This window comes from Diabrotica virgifera, chromosome 6, assembly GCF_917563875.1.
Source record: "Diabrotica virgifera virgifera chromosome 6, PGI_DIABVI_V3a".
NCBI lineage: Eukaryota > Metazoa > Arthropoda > Insecta > Coleoptera > Chrysomelidae > Diabrotica > Diabrotica virgifera.
In genome coordinates, this window is record NC_065448.1 from 184,286,873 (window position 1) to 184,294,966 (window position 8,094).

The window sequence follows — 8,094 nt, forward strand, 5'->3', positions numbered from 1 at the left end:
GTTACAGGGTGTTTTATCTAAAAATTTAAAAATTATTTTTGCTCAGCATTTTAAATCTATTCGACGTATCCTTTTCATACTTGGCAGAAAGGGCGACTGCTATATACAGCCTACTAAATTACGATAAACGAACATTTCTAGCTATTACCAGAGGCGTACGACAGGGGATAGTGAATGGTTGACCCTTCTCAAATTCTGCGCCACTGGTGAAATTACTATTTTAGTGCCATTTTTAGATTCTCCAATACTTTCTACATAAATAATATGCTCCTCATTGGTAACGATAAAGTCATGAGTTTTCGAGATATTTGAAGTTAAATATGAAACGGCACAGTTATTTTGATTAATTTATGATATGGTTCATATGATGAAAATTTAAAAATTATTTGTACCCAATACTTTAAAACTATTTGGCGTATCCTTATCATACTTGGCAGAAAATGTAGGTATTGTACACCCTACTTAATTAAGATAAATAAACGTTTCTAGCTACTACCAGAGGCGTACGACAGGGGATAGTGGCTGGTTGACCCTTCCCAAATTCTACGCCACTGACGAAATTGTTGTTTTAGTGTAATTTTTTGATTTTTCAATACTTTTTATGTAAATAATATACTCTTCATTCGTAACGATAAAATAATTAGTTTTCGAGATATTTGAAATTAAAAATGAAGCGACACAATACATTAATCAAAATAACCGTGTCGTTTCATTTTTAACTTCAAAGATCTCGAAAACTAATGACTTTATCGTTACGAATGAAGAGTATATTATTTTAATAGAAAGTATTGGAGAGTCCAAAAATTGAACTAAAATAGCAATTCCGCCAGTGGCGTAGAATTTGGAAAGGGTCAACCATTCACTTTCCCCCGTCGTACGCCTCTGGTAGTAGATAGAAACGTTTGTTTAACATAATTTAGTAGTTTGTACAGCATCTATACTTCCTGCTAAGTATGAAAAGGATACGTCGAATAGTTTTAAAATGCTCAGCAAAAATAGTTTTTAAAGTTTTAGATAAAACACCCTGTAACTCAGTAAGGAACGACATTTTATTTAAGTGTTTTAGGTTAAATCTTCGTATTTTGTGCTAAGGTTTTTCCAGTTACTATATGGACAATTATTAATGAAACATCCTGTATAGTCTATGCGCCAATTAAAGGTCACCGTGTCCTTTTCAATTCTGATGGACAAACTCAACGGTTTCTTATAGATTTTTGACTGCTGTTTACGAATTTTGAGGGTGGATTTCGATCCGAGTGGTTAAAAAATTGTTATAAACAATTTAATTGTTTATAAATTGTTTATCAGGCTCTGTCTCATAAACTAAAAGAGATAAAAAAATTAAGAAAAAACGTTTACTAAACTTAAATCCAACAATTATAACTCAAGATATTGTAAAATGAGTGCACAATGCAAATTGCAAATTGCAAAATAAGTATTTTCGAAGCATTATCGATCGTAACTCTGCTTCTACGCATGCAAATGAGCCTTAGAAGGTCTCATTTTAAAGCTTAATTAATAGGTTTCCACGTTGTTAAGTTACTTTATCTTCATTTGTTTTAAAGTTAAACCCGTTCGAAGGTATAATTTTCTTAAAAAAATGTACAATAATTTGTTTATAAGGGTTTCAAGCAAATTTGAGCTATAAACATTTATACTTTAATTAACAATAATAATAGACGAACTCAGAAGGAACAATTTGAGCTTACGAAAATGTTCGTTAGTTTATTTTTGGCCTAGATATCGATATTTTAATGGCGCGCTCTGAGGTTCACGCGCTAATTTCTCGATGCAAATTATAATTTCTATGTATACCTATATCATCATCATCGGCGACCGCTGACAGCCCATGGAGGGCCATGGTGGCCCATTGGGGTTTCCTGGCTCTAAAGTTTTACATGGTGTGGAGGCCAGCCACACGCATAACTTCTCAAAAGTTCTAAACGATAATTATCTAAAATATTACTTTCTTGTTTCTTTTTTTTGAGGAGGTCTTTTCGGCGTTATGTGTGTTTTGCTTGTTTGACTATAGCTGCCCATGCTTTTCTTTCCTTTGCTTGTTTTTCCCATTCTCGTATTCCTAGGTCTTTCAAATCCTGGTTAATACCGTCAATCCATCTCTTTCTAGGCCTACCTCTCGGTCTCTTCCCATTTAATTCTTTTCTAAGTACTTTTTTTGTATTTCTCTTATCATCCATCCTTTCTACGTGTCCTAACCAACTCAGTCCTTTACTTCGTATTTCTTTTGTGATAGTCGGTCTGTTAAACACTCTATTTATTTCGTGGTTCATTCTTATACGCCATTCTCCATTCTCCTGTATAGGTCCATATATTTTCCTTAAGATTTTTCTTTCCCATCTAAGAAGTTGTTCCTCTTGTTCACTAGTCAAGGTCCATGTTTCTGATGCATACATTACTACAGGTCTCATTATTGTTGTGTATATTTTTATTTTTGAATTAATAGATACTGATTTTGACTTTACGATATTTTGTAGGCTGTAGAAGCATTTGTTTCCAAGAGAAATTCTTGCTGTTACCTCATCAATGTTTTTATTTCCTTCTGTTATTGTTGATCCTAAATATTTGAAACGGTCCACTCTTTCAAATATTCGCCCGCTCAGAAATATGTTGCCTTTCGTTTGTACTTTTTCCCGAGTTGTTATCATGTACTTTGTTTTTGAGACATTAACTTCTAGACCCATAGTCTGTGCCGCTTCTTTAAAATATGTATAAATTGTTTCTAGGTCTTTTAATGTCCAGCTGATTATGTCTATATCATCTGCGTAGGCAACGACCTGATTGAGCTTTGTAAATATTGTACCATCCCTATCTATAGGAGTTTTCCTGATTACTTGTTCCAATGCAAGGTTAAAAAGTGTTGTTTACAGTGCATCCCCTTGTGTTAGACCTTCATTAATGTTAAACTCATCGGACAGTTGATTTTGGATCCTTACTTTTGCTTTGGTGTTGGTTAGGCATAGTTTTACTAATCTGATTAGTTTTTTGGTACATTTAACTCTTGCATTCCGCTATATAATTCCTTTCTAATTATTGAGTCATACTCTTGTTTAAAATCTACAAATAGATGATGTAGTTCGGTATTCCGCTCGTAGAATTTTTCCAGCGTTTGCCTTACTGTAAATATTTGGTCTATAGTTGACCTGCCTTTCCTGAATCCTCCTTGGTAATCCCCTGTTGTTTGTTCCATTATATTATTTAGTCTTCCTTCCAATATTTTACTAAATATTTTTTATCCGTTTACTAGTGATATTCCCCGGTGATTAATGAAATCTAGCTTATCTCCCTTCTTATGTATAGAGCATATCACTGCAATTTTCCATTGTTCCGGCATTATTTCTGTGGTCCATATTTCTAGTATTAACTTTTATATTTCACTCTGTATTCTATGTCCTCCATATTTTAACATTTCTACTGTTATTGTGTCGCATCCTGGAGCTTTGTTTTTTTTTATTTTTTTATTACCTCTTTTATTTCTGCTTCTGTTGGTGCATATTGGTCTACTTCAGTCTCTCCTACTAATCTTAGCTCTTCTATTTCGTAACGTTGATTTTGTTTATTCAACAGTTCATTAAAATATTCTCTCCACCGTTTTAGCACTCCTTTTTCGTCTGCTATTAAGTCCCCATTTTTGTGCATAATTATTTTGTGCTTGGTTGGAAACCTTTTTTTTTCAAGATTTATTTCCTTATAAAATAGTTTTATTTCACGTTTTTGTTCATGTTCTTCTAGCCTTTCCATCTTATCTTTATTGTGCTTCCTCTTTTTAAATCTTAGATGTTTTTTTAATTGTCGTCTTCTTGTAGTATATTCCTGTTTGTTTTCTTCCGTACTGTTGTATACCTATATACGTTATCTTAATGACTCATTTTTGAAGATCCTAATAAAGTTTTATCTTATAATTCTTATAATTAAATCATCATACTGTACCTCGTATCACCTTTCATTCGATTTACTTTGTCTCCTATTTTTTGTACTAGATGAGAAAAAAACATTAAAAACTAAACTTAACTAAACATTAACTAAAAAGTAAGTTGATATTATTTATTGATACTATTTTTACAAACATTTTCTTTCATACATCTGCATCGAGATATACAGGGAATCTCAGCTTTTTTACATCTGCATAAGTTCTTGGACCAATTTTTACAGTTACGTGGTGGTACTAAGTCTGTTCTTGTAGGCAGTAAAATTAATAAAAGTTTTTGAGGTTTCAGAGTCTAATTATATATACGATATCCATATAAAGTGGATCTAGGTCTTTTGCAGCATCATCAAGGCACGTCAATTGTGTGTATGCCGCCACATAATAAATGCTCGATTTATATGCAATGATGATGCTGCAAAAGGACTCGATCCATTTTTTTATGGAGAAGTATCACATATTGGCTCATTTTCGTACGTAGAAGCCGAGTTACGATCGATAAAGCGTCGAAAAATACTTACTTGATTGTGAGCCGATCTTGCGCCTCATAGCACGCCATTAAAATATTGATATCTTGGCCAAAAAGAAACTTACAAACATTTTCAAAACTCACATTCTTCCTTTGGAATCCTTCTATCTATTTTGTTAATTAAAGTATACATGTTTTCGCCTTAAATTTGCTTGACACCCTTACAAACAAATTATTGTACAATTTTTTAAAGAAAATTATAAATTCGAACGGGTTTAACTTTAAAACAAATGAAGATAAAGTAATTTAACAAACTTTGCTTGGAAGACTATTAATTAAGTTTTAAAATGACACCTTCTATGGTTCATTTGTATGTGTAGAAGCCGAGTTACGATCAATAGAGCTTCCAAAAATACTTATTTTGCAATCTGAAATTTGCATTGTGCTCTAATTTTACAATATCTTGAGTTCTGATTGTTGGATTTAAACTTAGTAAACGTTTTTTCCTTCGTTTTTTATTAAAGAACAAATTTTATTTGAAACATTTTTTTTCATCTTTTTTAGTTTATGAGCCAGAGCCTTATAAACAATTTATAAACAATTAAATTGTTTATAAGAATCTTTTGACCACTTATCAGGCTCTGTCTCATAAACTAAAAGAGATAAAAAATTAAGAAAAAACGATTACTAAACTTAAATCTAACAATTATTATAACTCAAAATATTGTAAAATAGTGCACAATGCAAATTGCAAATTGTAAAATAAGTATTTTTCGAAGCATTGTCGATCGTAACTCTGCTTCTACGCATGCAAATGAGCCTTAGAAGGTCTCATTTTAAAGCTTAATTAGTAGGTTTCCACGTTGTTAAGTTACTTTATCTTCATTTGTTTTAAAGTTAAACCCGTTCGAAGTTATAATTTTCTTAAAAAAATGTACAATAATTTGTTTATAAGGGTTTCAAGCAAATTTGAGCTATAAACTTTTATACTTTAATTAACAATAATTATAGACGAACTCAGAAGGAACAATTTGACCTTATGAAAATGTTCGTTAGTTTATTTTTGGCCTAGATATCGATATTTTAATGGCGCGCTCTGAGGTTCACGCGCTAATTTCTCGATGCAAATTGTAATTTCTATGTATATATACGTTATCCAAATTTTTCATTTTTGAAGGTCCTAATAAAGTTTTATCATATAATTCTTATAATTAAATCATCATACTGTAGCTCGTTCACCTTTCGAATCACCTTTCATTCGATTTATGTTGTCTGCTATTTTTTTGTACTAAATGAGAAAAAAAAAACATTAAAAACTAATATTTCAGAAATATAACTAAAAATAAGTTGATATCATTTACTGATACTATTTTTACAAACATTTTCTTTCATACACCTGCATCGAGAAATACAGGGAATCTCACCTTTTTTACATCTGCATAAGTTCTTAGACCAATCTTTACAGTTACGTGGTGGTACTATGTCTGTTCTTGTAGGCAGTAAAATTAAAAGTTTTTGAGGTTTCAGAGTCTAATTATCTATACGATATCCATAAAAAGTGGATCTACGTCTTTTGCAGCATCATCAAGGCCGTCAATTTTGTGTATGCCGCCACATAATAAATGCTCGATTTATATGCAATGATGATGCTGCAAAAGAACTCGATCCATTTTTTTATGGAGAGGTATCACATATTGGCTCATTTTCGTGCGTAGAAGCCGAGTTACGATCGATAAAGCGTCGAAAAATACTTACTTGATTGTGAGCCGATCTTGCGCCTCATAGCACGCCATTAAAATATCGATATCTTGGCCAAAAAGAAACTTACAAATATTTTCATAAACTCACATTATTCCTTTTGAATTCCCATATCTATTTTGTTAATTAAAGTATAAATATTTTCACCTCAAATTTTCTGACACCCTTATAAACAAATTATTGTACAATTTTTTAAAGAAAATTATAAATTCGAACGGGTTTAACTTTCAAACAAATGAAGATAAAGTAATTTAACAAACGTTGTTTGGAAGACTATTAATTAAGTTTTAAAATGAGACCTTCTATTGTTCATTTGTATGTGTAGAAGCCGAGTTACGATAAATGGAGCTTACAAAAATACCTATTTGGCAATCTGCAATTTGCATTGTGCCCTAATTGAACAATATCTTGAGTTGTAATTATTGGATTTAAACTTAGTAAACGTTTTTTTCTTCGTTTTTTATTAAGGAACAAATTTTATTTGAAAGATTTTTTTTCATCTTTTTTAGTTTATAAGCCAGAGCCTTATAAACAAATTATAAACAATTAAACTGTTTATAACAATCTTTTCACCACTCGGATCGAAATCCACCCTCGAAATTCGTAAACAGCAGCCAAAAATCCATAAGAAACCGTTGAGTTTGTCTATCAGAATTGAAAAGGACACGGTGACCCCTCTGGCGACTAGACTAATACTGTGATTGATTATAAACTACTCGTCTAAAGTTAGGATAGAGAAAATTATGCTCAATTTTCATAGTTGATTTTTTCTTAAACAGATAAACGGATTCCCCTAATTTTTTATTATTTTTGATTTTTCTTTAGTAATAATACACTTGGGCAAAAATTTACTCAATCTTTTTTTTTACTTTTACCGGGTGGAAGAAAAGAAATGTTTTTCTTAGGTTAAATTTGACATACCCTGTAGGGAGGACGAGGTACAAATGTGAGTATATATCAGAATCACATTGTAGTCTTATGCTTTTGAACATGTTGTTGTTAAAATGTCCCTGATATCTTTAGAAACAAAAAAAAAATATACGGTTTTGTAATTTAACATGTGTTTTAACCGAAACAAAAGTTCGATACACCTTGTAGGGAGGAAAAGGCACAAAGGTGAGTATACCTCGATAACATGTTGTAGTCTCATATTTTCTGAATATTCCATTTTTTTAATTTTTCTGATATCTTAAAATATATATTACCGGTATTACCCGTTAATATGTGTTTCTATGTATGTTTAATGTGTGTGACGCATGTCGTCAGTTAATACACATTTAAAAGAGTAATACCGTCTAGTTTCTTTGTTATTAAAGATATTAGAAATATTAAAAAAATAAAATATTCACAAAATATGAGACTACAATATAACATCGAGGTAAACTGTATACTCGCCTTTGAGCCTTTTCCTCCCTACAAGGTGTCTCAAACTTTTGTTTCGGTTAAAACGCATATTAAAGTACAAAACCCTCTACTTTTGTTTGTTTTTAAAGATATCAGGGACATTTAAACAACAATATGTTCACAAAACATAAGACTACAATGCAATTCTGATGTATACTCACATTTGTACCTCGTCTTCCCTACAGGGTGTATCAAATTTAACCTAAGAAAAACATTTCTTTTCTTCCACCCGGTAAAAGTAAAAAAAAAGTTGTGAGTAAATCTTTGCCCAAGTGTATTATTACTAAAGAAAAATCAAAAATAATAAAAAAATTAGGGGAATCCGTTTATCTGTTTAAGAAAAAATCAACTATGGAAATTGAGCATAATTTTCTCTATCCTAACTTTAGACGAGTAGTTTATAATCAATCACAGTATTAGTCTAGTCGCCAGAGGGGTCACCGTGTCCTTTTCAATTCTGTTAGACAAACTCAACGGTTTCTTATGGATTTTTGGCTGCTGTTTACGAATTTCGAGGGTG